This window comes from Agelaius phoeniceus, chromosome 33, assembly GCF_051311805.1.
Source record: "Agelaius phoeniceus isolate bAgePho1 chromosome 33, bAgePho1.hap1, whole genome shotgun sequence".
Classification (NCBI taxonomy): Eukaryota; Metazoa; Chordata; class Aves; order Passeriformes; family Icteridae; genus Agelaius; species Agelaius phoeniceus.
This window is the reverse complement of record NC_135297.1, coordinates 59,850-76,684: the sequence shown is the minus strand read 5'-3', so window position 1 is coordinate 76,684 and position 16,835 is coordinate 59,850. Positions and strand designations below refer to the sequence as shown.

General features: G+C 38.5%; 1 long non-coding RNA gene across 1 annotated transcript in view; it reads left to right on the top strand.

Annotated features, from left to right (window-relative positions):
• Window positions 1-16,835, top strand: part of LOC143696352 (uncharacterized) — a 46,524-nt gene that overhangs the window by 10,056 nt on the left and 19,633 nt on the right. The gene's annotated exons all lie outside the window — the stretch shown is intronic.

The following is a 16,835-nucleotide window of genomic DNA, read 5'->3' as shown; positions in this document are numbered from 1 at the left end:
TGTGCCCTGAGGGTGCTGAGGGCAGACACTCTCTGTGTGTGCCCCGAGGGGTGCTGAGGGCACCTGGGCTGGGGGCAGACACTCTCTGTGCCCCGAGGGTACTGAGGGCACCTGGGCTGGGGGCAGACACTCTCTGTGCCCCGAGGGTACTGAGGGCACCTGGGCTGGCAGGGAGACACTCTCTGTGCCCCGAGGGTGCTGAGGGCACCTGGGCTGGGGGCAGACACTCTCTGTGTGTGCCCCGAGGGTGCTGAGGGCACCTGGGCTGGCGCCTTTGCAGCAGCAGAGACACCAGAGACAGCGGTAGAAGATAAAGGGCCGACTCTTAGCAGGGGTTAATCCAAGGTTTTATTAGGAGTCCCAGAGGAGCTCCTGCACCTCAGGGGGCTCCTGCCGAGAGCCCTGGGAGATGTGCCAAGGTTACATTTAAAGGGAGGTGGAAACCGAAAGGAGATAAAGGGTCATTAAGTGACCCTAAGGGATGGATGCTGGGGGATGGACATACAGGACAGCGTATGGGGCAAGGCTTGGGGGGCTGACCCCTGGCCTCTGGCTAATCACTCAACGACTTGGACTGAAACTTCTGGATGGAGGGGATGGGAGGCTGAGTGCTTGACAGAGAGCCAGGGTGGGGGTTTGGGGATGATCTCATCCCGGGAGAGGGATAACACAGGTAAAGGGAGGGGGGTACAGTTTGGGATAAACCATTTGGGAAAAATATGGGGATACAAAACAAAATTACTTCAAAGTATTACAAAGTATAAAAATGCACTACAGCAGGGTTGGGCAGCACCAAATAAAATGCTTTAAAAATAGAAAAATTAAAAATAAAAATTAAATAAAATTAAAATAACAAAATTAATTTAAAATAAATGAAAAACATTATAAAAACTGTAAAGTGCTGTACAGTGCCATAAAAGTTCCATAAAAGGTAGTGCCGTAATGCAAGACCCTCAAACACCAACACAATCACCAGCTTGAGTTGGTCTGGACAGCACCAAATAAAATAAAATTAAAAGCTTTAAACATAGAAAAATTAAAAATAAAATTTAAATAAAAAATAAAAATAAAAAACAAAAAAAAAAGCTTTAAAAATAAAAAAATCTAAAAAAATTTAAAAAACAAAATAAAAAGTTTAAAAATAGAAAAATTAAAAATAAAATCAAATAAAAAATAAAATTAAAAAATAAAATAAAAAACTTTAAAAATAGAAAAATTAAAAATAAAAAATAAAATTAAAAAGCTTTAAAAATAAAAAAATTTAAAAAATTCAAATTAAAAAAAGTTTCAAAAATAGAAAAATTAAAAAAAAAATTAAATAAAAAACAAAATAAAAAGCTTTAAAAATAAAAAAATCAAATAAAAACCAAAAAAAAAAAACAAAAAAAGCTTTAAAAATAAAAAAAATTAAATATAAAAATCAAATAAAAAATAAAATTAAAAAATAAAAAGCCTCAGAAATAGAAAAATAAAAAATAAAAATCAAATAAAAAATAAAATTAAAAAACAAAAAGCTTCAAAAATAGAAAAATTAAAAATTTAATCAAGTAAAAAAGAAAATTAAAAAATAAAATAAAAAGCTTTAAAAATAAAAAATTAATAATAAAAATTAAATAAAAAATAGAATTAAAAAACAAAAAAAAAGCTTTAAATATAGAAAAATTGAAAAAAATTAAATAAGAAATAAAATAAAAAAATAAAAAGCTTTTAAAATAGAAAAATTAAAAATAAAAATCAAATAAAAAATAAAATTAAAAAAATAAAAATAAAAAAGCCTCAAAAAAAATTATAAATAAAAATTACATTAAAAATAAAAAAAAAGTAAAAAGCCTCAAAAATAGAAAAATTAAAAATAAAAAAAAATAAAAAATAAAAAAAAAGCCTAAAAAATAGCAAAATTAAACATAAAAATTAAATAAAAAATAAAAAATAAAAAGCCTCAGAAATAGAAAAAATAAAAATAGAAATTAAAAAAAAGCCTCAAAAATAGATAAATTAAAAATAAAAATTAAATAAAAAATTAAATTAAAAAAAGCCTCAAAAATAGAAAAATTAAAAATAAAAATTAAATTAAAAAAATTAAAAAAAAAACCCGCAAAAATAGAAAACTTAAAAATGAAAATTAAATAAAAAATAAAATTAAAAATAAAAAGCTACAAAGATAGAAAAAAATTTAAATTAAAAATAACATTAAAAAATAAAAAGCTTCAAAAATAGAAAAATTTAAAAATAAAAATAAATAAGAAATCGAACAAAATATAAAAAGCCTTAAAAATAGAAAAATTAAAAATAAAAATTAAATAAGAAATAAAACTAAAAAATAAAAAGCCTCAAAAATAGAAGAATTAAAAATTAAAATTAAATAAAAAATAAAATTAAAAAAAGCCTAAAAAATAGAAAAATTAAAAATAAAAAATTAAATAAAAATAAAATAAAAAATTAAAAGCTTCAAAAATCGAAAAATTAAAAATTAAAATAAAAAAATTAAAAAGCTTTAAAAATAAAAAAAATTAAAAAAAAAACATAATAAAAAGCTTCAAAAATAGGAAAAAATTAAAATAAAAATGAAATAAAAACCAAAATTAACAAAAAAAATAAAAAGCTTTAAAAATAAAAAAAATTATTTTTAATTAAAAAAATTTAAAAAATTTAAAAAATTAAATGAAAAACAAAATAAAAACCATAAAGAGCTGTAAAGTACTGTAAAAGTTGCATAATTGGTAGTGCCGTAAACGCGACTGTCGCAAAAGGTGCCGTAAAGCGCGACTGTCGTAAAAGTGTCGTAAAAGTGCCGTAAAGCGCGACTGTCGTAAAAGGTGCCGTAAAGCGCGACTGTCGTAAAAGTGTCGTAAAAGTGCCGTAAAGCGCGACTGTCGTAAAAGGTGCCGTAAAGCGCGACTGTCGTAAAGCTGCCGTAAAGCGCGACTGTCGTAAAAGGTGCCGTAAAGCGCGACTGTCGTAAAAGGTGCCGTAAAGCGCGACTGTCGTAAAAGTGTCGTAAAAGGTGCCGTAAAGCGTGACTGTCGTAAAAGTGCCGTAAAGCGCGACTGTCGTAAAAGTGTCGTAAAAGGTGCCGTAAAGCGCGACTGTCGCAAAACTGTCGTAAAAGGTGCCGTAAAGCGCGACCGTCGTAAAACTGTCGTAAAAGGTGCCGTAAAGCGCGACTGTCGTAAAAGGTGCTGTAAAGCGCGACTGTCGTAAAAGGTGCCGTAAAGCGCGACTGTCGTAAAAGTGTCGTAAAAGGTGCCGTAAAGCGCGACTGTCGTAAAAGTGTCGTAAAAGGTGCCGTAAAGCGCGACTGTCGTAAAGCTGCCGTAAAGCGCGACTGTCGTAAAATGTGCCGTAAAGCGCGACTGTCGTAAAAGTGTCGTAAAAGGTGCCGTAAAGCGCGACTGTCGTAAAAGGTGCCGTAAAGCGCGACTGTCGTAAAAGGTGCCGTAAAGCGTGACTGCCGTAAAGCTGCCGTAAAACGCGACTGTCGTAAAAGGTGCCGTAAAGCGCGACTGTCGTAAAAGTGTCGTAAAAGGTGCCGTAAAGCGCGACTGTCGTAAAGCTGCCGTAAAGAGCGACTGTCGTAAAAGGTGCCGTAAAGCGCGACTGTCGTAAAAGGTGCCGTAAAGCGGGACTGTCGTAAAAGGTGTCGTAAAGCGCGACTGTCGCAAAAGTGTCGTAAAAGGTGCCGTAAAGCGCGACTGTCGTGAAAGGTGTATTTTACGACAGTCACGTTTTATGACACTACCTTTATGGAACTATTTTGGTACTTTACAGCACTTTACGGATTTTGTTTTGTTTTTTATTAATTTTTAATTAATTTTATTTTTTAATTTAATTTTAATTTTTAATTTTTCTATTTTTAAATCATTTATTTTTTTTAATTTTTTCTTTTTTATTTAATTTTTAGTTTTGATTTTTTTAATTTTTAAAGCATTTATCTTATTTTTTATTTTTTATTTAATTTTTATTTTTGATTTATCTATTTTTAAAACTTTTTATTTTCTTTTTTAATTGTATTTTTTATTTAATTTTTATTTTTAATTTTTTTATTTTTAAATAATTTATTTTATTTTTTATTTTATTCCTTTTTCATTTTTAATTTTTTTTTAATTTTTAAACTATTTATTTTATTTTTTTAATTTTATTTTTTATTTCATTTCTATTTTTGCTTTTTCTGTTTTTAAAGCATTTATTTTTTAAATTTTATTTTAATTTTTAGTTTTGATTTTTTTATTTTTAAAGCACTTGTTTTATTTTTTATTTTTAATTTAATTTTTATTTTTGATCTTTCTGTTTTTAAAGCTTTTTTTTAATTTAATTTTTAGTTTTAATTTTTTATTTTTAAACCATTTATTTTATTTTTTAATTTTATTTTTTATTTATTTTTTGTTTTGATTTTTCTATTTTTAAAGCATTTATTTTATTTTTTTAATTTTCTTTTTTATTTAATTTTTAGTTTTAATTTTTCTATTTTAAAAGCATTTATTTTATTTTTTAAATTTCATTTTTATCTAATTTTTAGTTTTAATTTTTCTATTTTTAAAGGATTTATTTTAATTTTTAAATTTTTTTTAATTTTTATTTTTAAACTATTTATTTTATTTTTTAATTTCTTATTTCATTTTTATTTTTGCTTTTTCTATTTTTAAAGCATTTTTTTATTTTTTAAATTTTATTTTTATTTAATTTTTAGTTTTGATTTTTTTTATTTTTTGAAAGCATGTTTTATTTTTCATTTTTTATTTAATTTTTATTTTTGATCTTTCTGTTTTTAAAGCTTTTTTTTATTTTTTATTTTTAATTTTTTTATTTTTAAAGCATTTATTTTATTTCTTAATTTTATTTTTTATTTATTTTTAGTTTTGCTTTTTCTATTTTTAAAGCATTTCTTTTATTTTTTTAATTTTCTTTTTTATTTAATTTTTAGTTTTGATTTTTCTATTTTTAAAGCATTTAGTTTATTTTATTAATTTCATTTCTATCTAATTTTTAGTTTTAATATTTTTATTTTTAAAGGATTTATTTTAATTTTTAAATTTTTTTTAATTTTTATTTTTAAACTATTTTATTTTTTAATTTCTTATTTCATTTTTATTTTTGCTTTTTCTATTTTTAAAGCATTTTTTTATTTTTAAATTTTATTTTTATTTAATTTTTAGTTTTAATTTTTTTTATTTTTAAAGCATGTTTTATTTTTTATTTTTTATTTAATTTTTATTTTTGATCTTTCTGTTTTTAAAGCTTTTTTTTATTTTTTGATTACTTTTTTTATTTTTAAAGCATTTATTTTATTTTTTAATTTTATTTTTTATTTATTTTTAGTTTTGCTTTTTCTATTTTTAAAGCATTTCTTTTATTTTTTAATTTTTTTACTTATTTTTTGTTTTGATTTTTCTATTTTTAAAGCATTTCTTTTATTTTATTAATTTCATTTTTATCTAATTTTTAGTTTTTTCTATTTTTAAAGCATTTATTTTATTTTTTAATTTTTTTTAATTTTTAGTTTTAATTATTCTATTTAAAGCTTTTTATTTTTAAAATTTTCTTTTTTATTTATATATTTTTTATTTTCCCATTTTTAAAGCATTTATTTTATTTTTTAAAATTTTTTATTTAATTTTTATTTTTAATTTTTCTATTTATAAAGCTTTTTATTTTATTTTATTTGGTGCTGTCCAGACCAACTCAAGCTGGTGATTGTGGTGGTGTTTGAGGGTCTTGCAGTCACCCCGATTAATAGGTAGAGATGATGTTTGGAGGCCACAGTGTTACAGGTAGGGGTTAAACAGTTTTTTAGGGTCTTTCAAGTGATTTTTTCAGGGATTTTTAGGGATATTTTAGGGGTTTTTTTGTAGGAGTTTTTTAGGAATTCTCTGGAAATGTTTAGGATACCTTTAGGGCTTTTTCAGGGCTTTTAAAATAATTTTTAGGGTGTTTTAATGACTGTCTTACCGGGGCGCCCCAGCCACCCAAGCCACCCCGTACCGGTGCTGCGGCGCTCCAGCCAAGCCTCCCATCAGCGCCGCCCGTGGTCGCTTCCCCTCTCCTGCCGCCGCCGCTGCATGGCGGGCCGAGCTGCGCCTTCCCCACCGCACCCTCCCGCTTCAGAGCTGCTGGATGGCGTGGCTCCACCGCCTCCTGCAACCACGGACGTCCCAACGTTTCCTTCCACGGCTGCAGCCGCAGCCCCGTTCCCGTAGCTCTGCCGCCTCCCGCACCCCCCGGCCCGCCCACCGCCATGATGACTGCCTGCGCTGCCCTAGTGACGGAACCCACGCATGCGCAGTTGCTACAACCCCAGCACCAGCGATATCACTCCGCGCCGACTCATCAAACCACAGCGCTGCTTCCGGGATCAGCCACACGCATGCGCAGTTCTATCTCCATGGCCCCGCCGCCACCCCCCCACTGCTTTCACCGCAGCTCTGGTACAGCCCGGTCCCGGTTCCGTGCTGCTGCGTGCCGCTGTCCGGCCACAGCCGGCATCCCTGTGCCCCGTCACACCACTTCTGCTGCCACTGCGTCTATACACGGCACCACAGCAGGCGAAAACTGCAGCGCCTTGCACGTATCCTTCCGCGTCTCTCCTTCTGCCGGGCACCGAGAGATCCCCCTGCAGCGCGTAACCCTGAGCAACCGATACCTGGTGTGCCTCCGCGTTTTCGCCTTCCACACTCCCAGCACCCAGTGGGACTACTTTGTGTCACAATTCGTCTGCACAGCCACATCCATGCACACAAACCGTGCGAGGAGGAGGAGGAGGAGGTTGGAATATGACAGCTGCTTTAATAAATACAGGACCGACAGAGAATTATTTTGCCCCTGCAAATGCCAGCCCTTTGATCCCAACGCAAAAGAATTTCAAAAAAGAACTGTTCCCATATAGCTCCAGAGTCCCCTCAGTGTTTGGGACAGATTTCTCGACCCAAAATGAGACAGTAAACCCTGAAAATTCGCCAGCATTAATGCCAAAATTAGAAAACTCACAAAAATCTTTTGATAATTTTCACCTAACAGACTGGTGTGAAAAACGCCAATCACTTGCTTTTAAAATTTTTGAAAGTTTAACAGTAATAAAATGGTTATAAAAATAGTAATACAATTAGAGATATAATAATTTGGACAATTTGAATTAGGACAATATGAGACAACAAAAACAAAGAGTTACGGACATCGGGGTACCTTTTTCTGGGCAGCATGAGCCCGAAAAAGGACCCCCGTTAACAAAGGATTAACCCTTAAAAGCAATAGCCTGTTGCATAGTCATACACTTCATACATGATGCATAAATTCCATTCAAACACAGGATTCTGTCTGGTCATCATCCACTTCTTCCTTCTAATCCTAACAGCGCCTTGGAGGCAGGAAGAAGTTTGTTTCTTCTGATAAGAGGGCAATAAATTCTTTTTCTCTGAAAGATCCAGGTGTCCTGTGGCCACTATCTCGCTGCAAGTCCTTTCTTTAAAAAAAGTATCTTACATAGCATCGTTTCTATATTAACAGTTTTTGTAACCTATATTTAACACACTACTTAAGAGAATTAATACAGCATTACTTTCTAACACAACACATATAATATTCATTTTAATATTTCAAAAAAGCCAATCATAAAATACCTGCATTTTTCACAATCCCCATTCTTATTCTTTGTAAATCCTTTGGCTTGAGCAATATTTCTTATCTACTTGCACCTTCTGGACTATGCGGGCAAAATAAAACAGGGGATTACACAAGGAAGAAATATAAAACCAGTTGTAACACATAAAATGAAAGATCTTAATTTCTTCTAATACATTACCCTACCAGCTAGGTTTTAACATTGTTTTCTAATTTTTGGACTGCTACCTGGGTTATTATATGCATATATATTTTTTTCTTCTTTGATTTCTTTTGCTTTTTCTAGAATGACTTTTCTGTGCTCATCAATTTCAACAATTTGATATATTAAACTTTCTACAAACACCCCCTTCTTTGGCCAATAAATAGTGTAAAGCCAACCTATTCTGATACCCTACAGTTTTTGTTTGGCTAAGCTGACTTGATATTAACCCCAATGCCTGGGCAGCTCCATTTGCTATCATTTCTATAACTGCTTGGAGTCTTGTAATATGACTCAATAGATAATTTGGGGTCAATACAGAGTTAAGTTGCTGTGCTGGTTTTACCTTTTCCTTTATTATTTGTTTTTTTACCAAATCTCGAACCGTATCTTCAAGATTAAATGTAAAACAAATCCATCTCTCTCCTTTTGGACATTCAATTCCAAATCTATTACCACATTTTCCTAAGTTTCTTGTAATCCAATAATTTATTCCGTTTTGCCTACAGGTTCTTAATTTGGATGGGTTATAACAGTGGCTGTTGATGTAGGTGTGTGTAATAAAAGAGGAACTTTGGTTTCTTTCCACGTGATGCTTTCTGCAGCATTTGTGACACAATCTTGCTGGTATCCCGAAAGGGAAAAGAGAACAAATGAGTGCCAGAAACAGGAATAACAGAGGTCCAGTATGCCTTATACTCCCACCTCCCAGGCCTGTGAGGTTGCAACCCACAGCAGGTGTATTTGATCTCGGTGCCAAAATACAGAGGCCAATCTGGTCATGCCCTCTATTTCCTTGTCACTTTCTCTTAACTAATTTCCAGGCAAATTGGTTTGGACACCCTTTAACTGTGGTCTCTTACGGTTCTTCAGGTATCTCTCACTCAACAGGCAGTAATAATTCCCATCCACAAAGCTAAGTTATTACTTTAACACTTGTTGCAATAAAAGCATAAATTTTGTGAACTACAATACTAATTATTCTCACAATTCAAGCATTTACTTATAACCCAGCTAGCATGTCCAGTATTGGAATGAATCAAATAAAGTTTACTGATGGAAATGGTAATTCCCCTTCTCTCCTGTACAATTCTCAGGCTAAGGTGAGAACACAAAAACAGTCTTGATCCTTCTGTCTGGAGTATTCCTCCCCTAAGGAGATGTTTTATTCAGGCAGTGCTTGAAACCAGGGGTATAAGCATTGTCTTACTTCTGAATTCAGTGTTATTCTTTGTACATTTCTTGGATCATTTGGCTTTTCCCAAACTATTACCACTCAGTCCCCATTGGAAAGTCAGTTTGGTATCACCCGGTTTAAATGTGATAGTCCATTGATTCTGCTGGCATGAATTCACCCTTTTTCCGTGATTCTGATTGTTGCTTCGGTAGTACCTGGATAGGACTTCTTAATAGCATAGTAATAAAAGTAAGATAATACTGCATTAACTTTTACCATTCACTTTTCTTCCAAACTTTCTGGGTTTAGCTAAAAGCTTTTTCCACAGCAGCCTCTTCTTCTTCTTCTTCTATCCAGCTGTGCTAATAGCTGCAGAGGCAAATTCTTCTTTTTGTGAGTTACAGTTAGTTAAGTAAGAAAAGCTAGACCAATTTTAACACGAGATGTATCACATCTATTGCTTTTTACTTTTTGGGCAGCATTTAATTGTTTTAACCTTACAAACCCATTCTTCAGGAAATAAAAACAAAAAACAAAAAACTTCTTTTTAACAGCAAACAAAACACACAAAAGAAAAGACCAAAAACTTTTTGGGCAGCATTTAATTGTTTTAGCCTTACAAACCCATTCTTCAGGAAAAAAACCCAAAAAACAAAAAACTTCTTTTTAACAGCAAACAAAGCACACAAAAGAAAAGACCAAAACCCTTCTTACTTAAGAAAAACAAACCACTTTGTGAGGTTTGGAGAGTCAGCAATCTCTGCTTTGATTTTATCTTTTAGTGCTAGCCCCCCTCCTGCTCTTTTCACGGCCTTGCTGTCAATGCCGTGCTGCCACTTGGCTGCAGGGCCGGAGCAGGGGAGAGCAGCCACGGGCACGGGGACCCTGGGGGCAGCCTTGGGTCCCTTTTGCCCTCTCTCTCTCTTCTTCTCTCTCTTTCTCTTTCCTTCTCTCTCTCGGCCCACTTACCGGGGCCGACACTGCCATCCTCGACTCGGGACCCCGGCAGTCTGGGAGCCCCCCGGCAGTTCCGCCACGGAGCCAGCCCGCTCCTGCCCGGCAAACCCGTGTGTCCCCTGCTGCCAGCACCGCCGCCGGGTCACCTCCATGGATCGGTGCCTGCCGCAGCCCCCGAGACCCCGCCGCTCGTAGGGAGCGGGCAGACACCTCCCAGCCTTGACAACCCCAAACCTGGCGTCCCCAGGTGCTCCTGACATTCTTTTCCTTTCTCTAGTCAACTTATCCTCTTTTCCCTTCAAGGAGGGCCCGTTCTGCTAAACCCTTTCTGGACCTCAGTTCAGCATTGAATAACCTCCTAACAACCGTGTGTTGAGACACTTCCCTGCCTTTCATGCAAAAAACCCGCATTCACACTTCTGCTCTCTTCTAGCACCAAGATGTCATCACTTCACATTCTAACATCTCACAGTTTGCTAACCACCTCCCTACTTCAACTTCTCTCTTTCTTCTCTTCTTACCTGTTTTGTTTTTTTTTTTTTAATTCAACAGACCTCAGATGGTACGAGGTGAACCTAACTAAATTACTTCCAAAAGTAGGCTTACAACTTTCTTTTACTAGGATTGCAGTAGCTGTTAAATACCTACTGGCTAGCTGTGGCTTACTGAGTCCAACATCTTTGATATATGAGCTACTAGATATTTTTTTACTCTTCCTTACTCTTGAATTAAAATTTTATGAGCTACTCCATTTTCTGTATTTATGTGTAAATGATAAAGGATTTTTCTAACAAAGGTAAGCTTAAAGCTGGTACTTAGGCTAGTTTTAACTTCACTCTTTTAATTTAACAAGATCTTCTTTGGTCTGTTTTATATCATCTCCTTCTGTCAATTTTTTTCATACACGAATTTTGCTACTTGTGCGTACCCCTCAATCTGTAATATTTCAATAATCTAGGTAATTTTCTGATCTCTCTCTTTGAAGAGGGAGGGAGAATGAATAAAATTCTTGCAATTTTCTCATGGTTGGTTTTCTAGCTACTTTTATTTATTAAGTGTCTAAGATATTTTACCACTGGGTAGTGAGTCTGAGTTCTTTTATTAACCTCCCTTAAATCCTGTACTAGTCTATAACTCCCATCAGACTTTACTGGGGGAACAGGGATATTATGAGGAAACATACAAGGTTCTAATGCCCCATCCTTTATTAGTCCTTCTATTACCGGCTTCAAACCTTCCCGTCCTTCTAAAGATACAGGATACTGACGTACACGTACGGGACAATCTTCTCTCTCAATTGTAACCCTTATGGGGTCGATATTTAATCCTCCCCTATTTCCTTCCCCACCTCAAACTTCTTTGTTGTTTTTTTTTCATCCTCTTTTAAATAATTTTAAAACTCTAGCTGTCATTTTCCCATTTTCTGATATAACTCCTATTCTTAATTGCACTTGTAAGACTCTTCCCAATAAATTGCTACCTGCCCCTGGGACCAATAAGACATCTCCCATCCAAATTTTAGTTTCTTCCCTCAATTACTACATCTTTAATGACCAGAAATGTAAAACTTTCCCTCTTTGCCCCTGTTACTTTCACTATATGTTTGCTCACACTATAACTTTTTGGAATATTTAACAGGCAGGTTCTCTCTGCCCCTGTGTCTATTACAAATTCCAATTCTTATTCTTGGGGACCCACTTTTAAAGTTGTCACAGGCTCCAGATGGTATTTGTTCCCCCCAGAAAATTAGAGCTTATGACCTCCCTATTCCTCCTCTGTGCCCATCTCTTTAAAGATTTTCAGACGTTCTGCTTCCTTAGGACCATTTTCCTATTTCTCTTAAGTTTGTTTATCTATTTAGTTGCAGTTTCTTCTTTCCCCTCGAAAAGCTGTCCCTTAAAAACTTTTCCTTTTTCCCCTGCATTTCGCCTTTGATATGCTGTCTCATTTATTCCTTTGATTATGTAATTACAATAATTATTCATGTGTTTACTCCCCTCCTCATTATTTTTACCCCACTCAGGAGGTGCAGTTAGCATTTCGTCTTCTCTGGGGGTCCCCGTAGATTATCTTTTTTCCTAAGCTTTTATTTCAGCTGCTCTGATTAATTGCCTTTCCTCCTAAGAAAAATATTATTTTCATTACAGACCACATCTCTTCTGAAGTATAAACGTTTGGACCTAAAAATTGGTCTAATTGTTCAGCTATGCGTATGGGATCCTCCAAATATCCCTTTTATTTATTTCTTAAAATTTCAGACCTCAGATGAAGTCAAAGGAGCATTTACAAACCCTGGTCCGCCCCCTCCTATGGGAGCCTCTTTTAATGGAAATAGACTAATCCCTTGTCGAGGTTTAGGGCAAATTTGGAGGAGAATTTCCAAATTAGGGCTCCTCCAGTAAGCAAACCCACACAGCCCCTCCCCCCAACCGGTTCGGGAAGGATTCCTCGGAGAGGAGTGGAAAGAACCTGTTTATTTAACAAGCACAGCACCCCCCAGCACACAAAAGGAACAATACCGGATGACACCACTCTGAAAAAGATGAAAAATTCAGAAAGTCTCTCTTGGGGGGTGGTCACTCTGTTCTCAGTCCCTCCGGCGCTGGGGCTGCTGCTGCAGGCCACAAGGTGCAGAATCTTGGTGTTTCTCAGGTCCCAGTCCGGAGCAGGTTCGAAATGATCAGAAAAAGGAAAGGAGAAACCGTCCAGGAAGAAATTGGACAGTTTAGCTAAACTAGCTAAAGAGCAAAAGCAAGCAGAAGCGAAGCAAGCAAGAGCGAGAGAGCAAAAGCAAAAAGCAAAAGCAGCAAAAGCAAAAGCTGCAGTTTCTGTGTCTCGCCAGGCTGATAAGAAAACCAAAACAAAACTTTCCCTCTTCAGAGACGGTCTTAAAGGTACAGAACATAATATCCAACATTAACAGAACACATGAATGGGGATACAAGCATCATAACGTCACCCTAGGACATTCCACCCCTTATCCCCATATCATCAACATACCACCACACATCATGCATTTATTCACACAAAATTTCCATCTGCTCCCCCACAATTTACAAGCAATACCCATCATGCCCTCATCACATCCCCACACTGGACCACTGAATCCAGGCCCTAGACTACAGAGCGGCAGGATTTCACCCCTTTCACCTTACTCAATCAAAGCTCCATCTATCACTTGCTCAGACCTTCGACACTTGCACATCTCCTTCTCCATCTTCCACTTGCCCAGACCTTCATCACTTACACATTTCCTTCTGTCTTATGTCTGTATGGTGTAATGTACAGACAATGGCAGTAACATCCAACAAACAGTGATATTGCATATCATTCTCACCCCACAATCAGATCTCCCTGAGGTACACATCGTGTTGTTCCATCTCTTTGCATCATCCACCATGTGCAACCTGGTCCCTGAGCAAAGACAACCCCACGAATGGGTTTGTCTGTACTCAAGGCAGAATCGACCCACACATTCTTCCCTAACAAACCTCTGACACGTACCACTGGGACTTTATCTCCATCTATTACATTCAGGGACTCAGACCGGGCAGGACCTGCTCGGTTGGTGGAACCTCGGGTGTTAACTAACCAGGTGGCCTTTGCTAAATGCTGCTCCCAATTTTTGAAAGATCCCCCACCCAAAGCTTTCAGCTGGGTTTTTAGTAGTCCATTGTACCTCTCCACTTTGCCTGCAGCTGGTGCATGGTAGGGGATATGGTACACCCACTCAATGCCATGTTCGCTAGCCCAGGTGCTGATAAGGCTGTTCTTGAAATGAGTCCCATTGTCTGACTCAAGCCTCTCAGGGGTACCATGTCTCCACAGGATTTGGTTTTCTAGGCCCAGGATGGTGTTCCGGGCAGTAGCATGAGACACAGGGTAGGTTTCCAGCCATCCAGTCGTGGCTCCCACCATGGTCAGCACGTAGCGCTTGCCCTGGCGTGTCTGGGGCAGTGGGATGTAGTCTATCTGCCAGGCCTCCCCATACTTGTACTTGGACCACCGCCCACCGTACCACAGGGGCTTCACTCGCTTGGCCTGCTTGATGGCAGCACACGTCTCACAGTCATGGATAACCTGTGAAATACTGTCCATGGTTAAATCCACCCCTCGGTCTCTTGCCCACTTATAGGTGGCATCTCTGCCCTGATGGCCTGAGGCATCATGGGCCCATCGAGCTAGGAATAACTCTCCCTTGTGTTCCCAATCTAGGTCTATCTTTGACACCCCTATCTTTGCTGCCTGGTCTACCTGCTCATTGTTTTGGTGTTCCTCATTAGCTCTACTCTTGGGGACATGGGCATCTACATGGCGGACTTTCACAGGTAGCCTCCCTACCCTGGTAGCAATATCTTTCCACTCATCAGCAGCCCAAATTGGTTTTCCTCTACGCTGCCAGTTGGCCTCTTTCCACCTCTCCAGCCATCCCCACAGAGCATTGGCTACCATCCATGAATCAGTGTAGAGGTAGAGCTTTGGCCATTTCTCTCTTTCTGCAATGTCCAGGGCCAGTTGAACGGCTTTGAGTTCTGCAAGTTGACTCGATCCGCCTTCTCCTTCGGTAGCTTGTGCAACCTGTCGTGTGGGGCTCCATACGGCTGCTTTCCACTTCCGGTTTATCCCTAAGATGCGACAGGAACTGTCAGTGAAAAGAGCGTAGCGTGTTTCCTCTGCAGGCAGTTGGTTATATGGAGGAGCCTCTTCAACCCGTGTCACTGGTTCTTGTTCTTCATCTGTGACACCAAAATTCTCACCTTCGGGCCAATTTGTAATTACCTCCAACATCCCAGGGCGATTCACTTTACCTATATGGGCGCGCTGAGTGATAAGAGAAATCCACTTGCTCCATGTGGCACCGGTGGCATGGTGAGTGGAAGGAACCTTGCCTTTGAACATCCACCCCAGCACCGGTAGTCGGGGTGCCAGGAGGAGTTGCGCTTCTGTACCAATCATCTCTGAGGCAGCTTGGACTCCTTCATAGGCAGCCAAGATTTCCTTCTCTGTGGGAGTGTAGTTGGCCTCAGAGCCTCTGTAGCCTCGACTCCAAAATCCCAGTGGTCAACCCCGAGTCTCCCCAGGCACCTTCTGCCAAAGGCTCCAGGACAAGCCATGGTTCCTGGCTGCAGAATAGAGCTTGTTCTTCACATCTGGTCCCATCCTAACTGGGCCAAGAGCTACTGCATGAGCGATCTCCTGCTTGATCTGGACAAAGGCCTGTTGCTGCTCAGGGCCCCAGTGGAAAGTCTTCTTCTTGCGGGTGACCAGGTAAAGAGGGCTCACGATCTGACTATACTCAGGAATGTGCATCCTCCAAAAGCCTATGGCACCTAGGAAAGCTTGTGTCTCTTTCTTATTGGTGGGTGGAGACATTGCTGTGATCTTGTTGATGACGTCTGTAGGAATCTGACGCCGTCCATCTTGCCACTTCACTCCCAGGAACTGAATCTCACCAGCTGGTCCCTTTACTTTGCTCTTTTTAATGGCGAAACCAGCTCCCAGGAGGATTTGGATGATTTCCTTTCCTTTCTCAAACACTTCCGCAGCTGTGTTCCCCCACACAATGATGTCATCAATATATTGCAGATGTTCTGGAGCCTCACCCCTTTCCAGTGCAGTCTGGATCAGTCCATGGCAGATGGTGGGACTGTGCTTCCATCTCTGGGGCAGCCGGTTCCGGGTATACTGCACTCCCCTCCACGTGAAAGCAAACTGAGGCCTGCATTCTGCTGCCAGAGGAATGGAGAAAAATGCATTGGCAATGTCTATAGTGGCATACCACCTCGCTGCCTTGGACTCCAGCTCGTACTGGAGCTCTAATATGTCTGGCACAGCAGCACTCAGCGGTGGAGTCACCTCATTCAACACATGGTAGTCCACAGTCAATCTCCATTCTCTTTCAGATTTTTGCACAGGCCAAATGGGGCTGTTGAAGGGTGAGTGGGTCTTGCTGACCACCCCTTGGCTCTCCAGCTCACGGATCATCTTATGGATGGGGATCACAGCATCTCGAGTGGTTCTATACTGTCGTCGATGCACTATGGAGGTGGCAATTGGCACTCGTTGCTCTTCTCCCATCAGACATCCTACTGCAGATGGATTCTCAGACAGCCCAGGCAAGGTGTTCAATTGCTGGATGCCCTCTGTCTCTACAGCAGCTATCCCAAATGCCCACTTGAGTCCTTTTGGGTCTTGGAAATACCCACTTCGAAGGTAGTCTATGCCCAAAATACATGGGGCCTCTGGGCCAGTCACAATAGGATGTTTCTTCCACTCATTCCCAGTGAGGCTCACATCAGCTTCCACCAAAGTGAAATCCTGGGATCCCCCTGTCACACCAGCAATAGAAACAGACTCTGTCCCCACATGTCTCGACGGAATTAATGTACATTGCGCGCCAGTATCAACCAAAGCTTTATACGCTTGTGGTTCCGATGTGCCAGGCCAACGAATCCACACAGACCAGAAAACACGATTTTCCCTGGCCTCTACCTGGCTAGAGGCAGGGCCCCTCTAAGCCTGGTTATCCTTCTTTCCCTGGGCATATGTCTTGGATGTTCCTTCAAGGGGATCAGACGTGGCATCATCAGCATCATACCTGGCGGTTCGGCTACGGGCAACTGGAGCCGCTTTCTTCCTGGCGGCTTCCTTCAATTCACGCACCCGTCGTGCCAGAACAGCAGTAGGTTTTCCATCCCACCTCCTCATATTTTCTCCACAGTCACGCAGGTAGAACCACAGCTCTGTTCGTGGGGTGTACCTTCTCCGGCCATCTGGGGAACGTCTGCCTTGGATACCAGAACCTCTGATCTGTACTGCCGAGATTTGGAGAAGGTCTTCTTTAATCTCCTCTCTGAGCTTCTTATGATTCTCCTCTATCTTATCCTC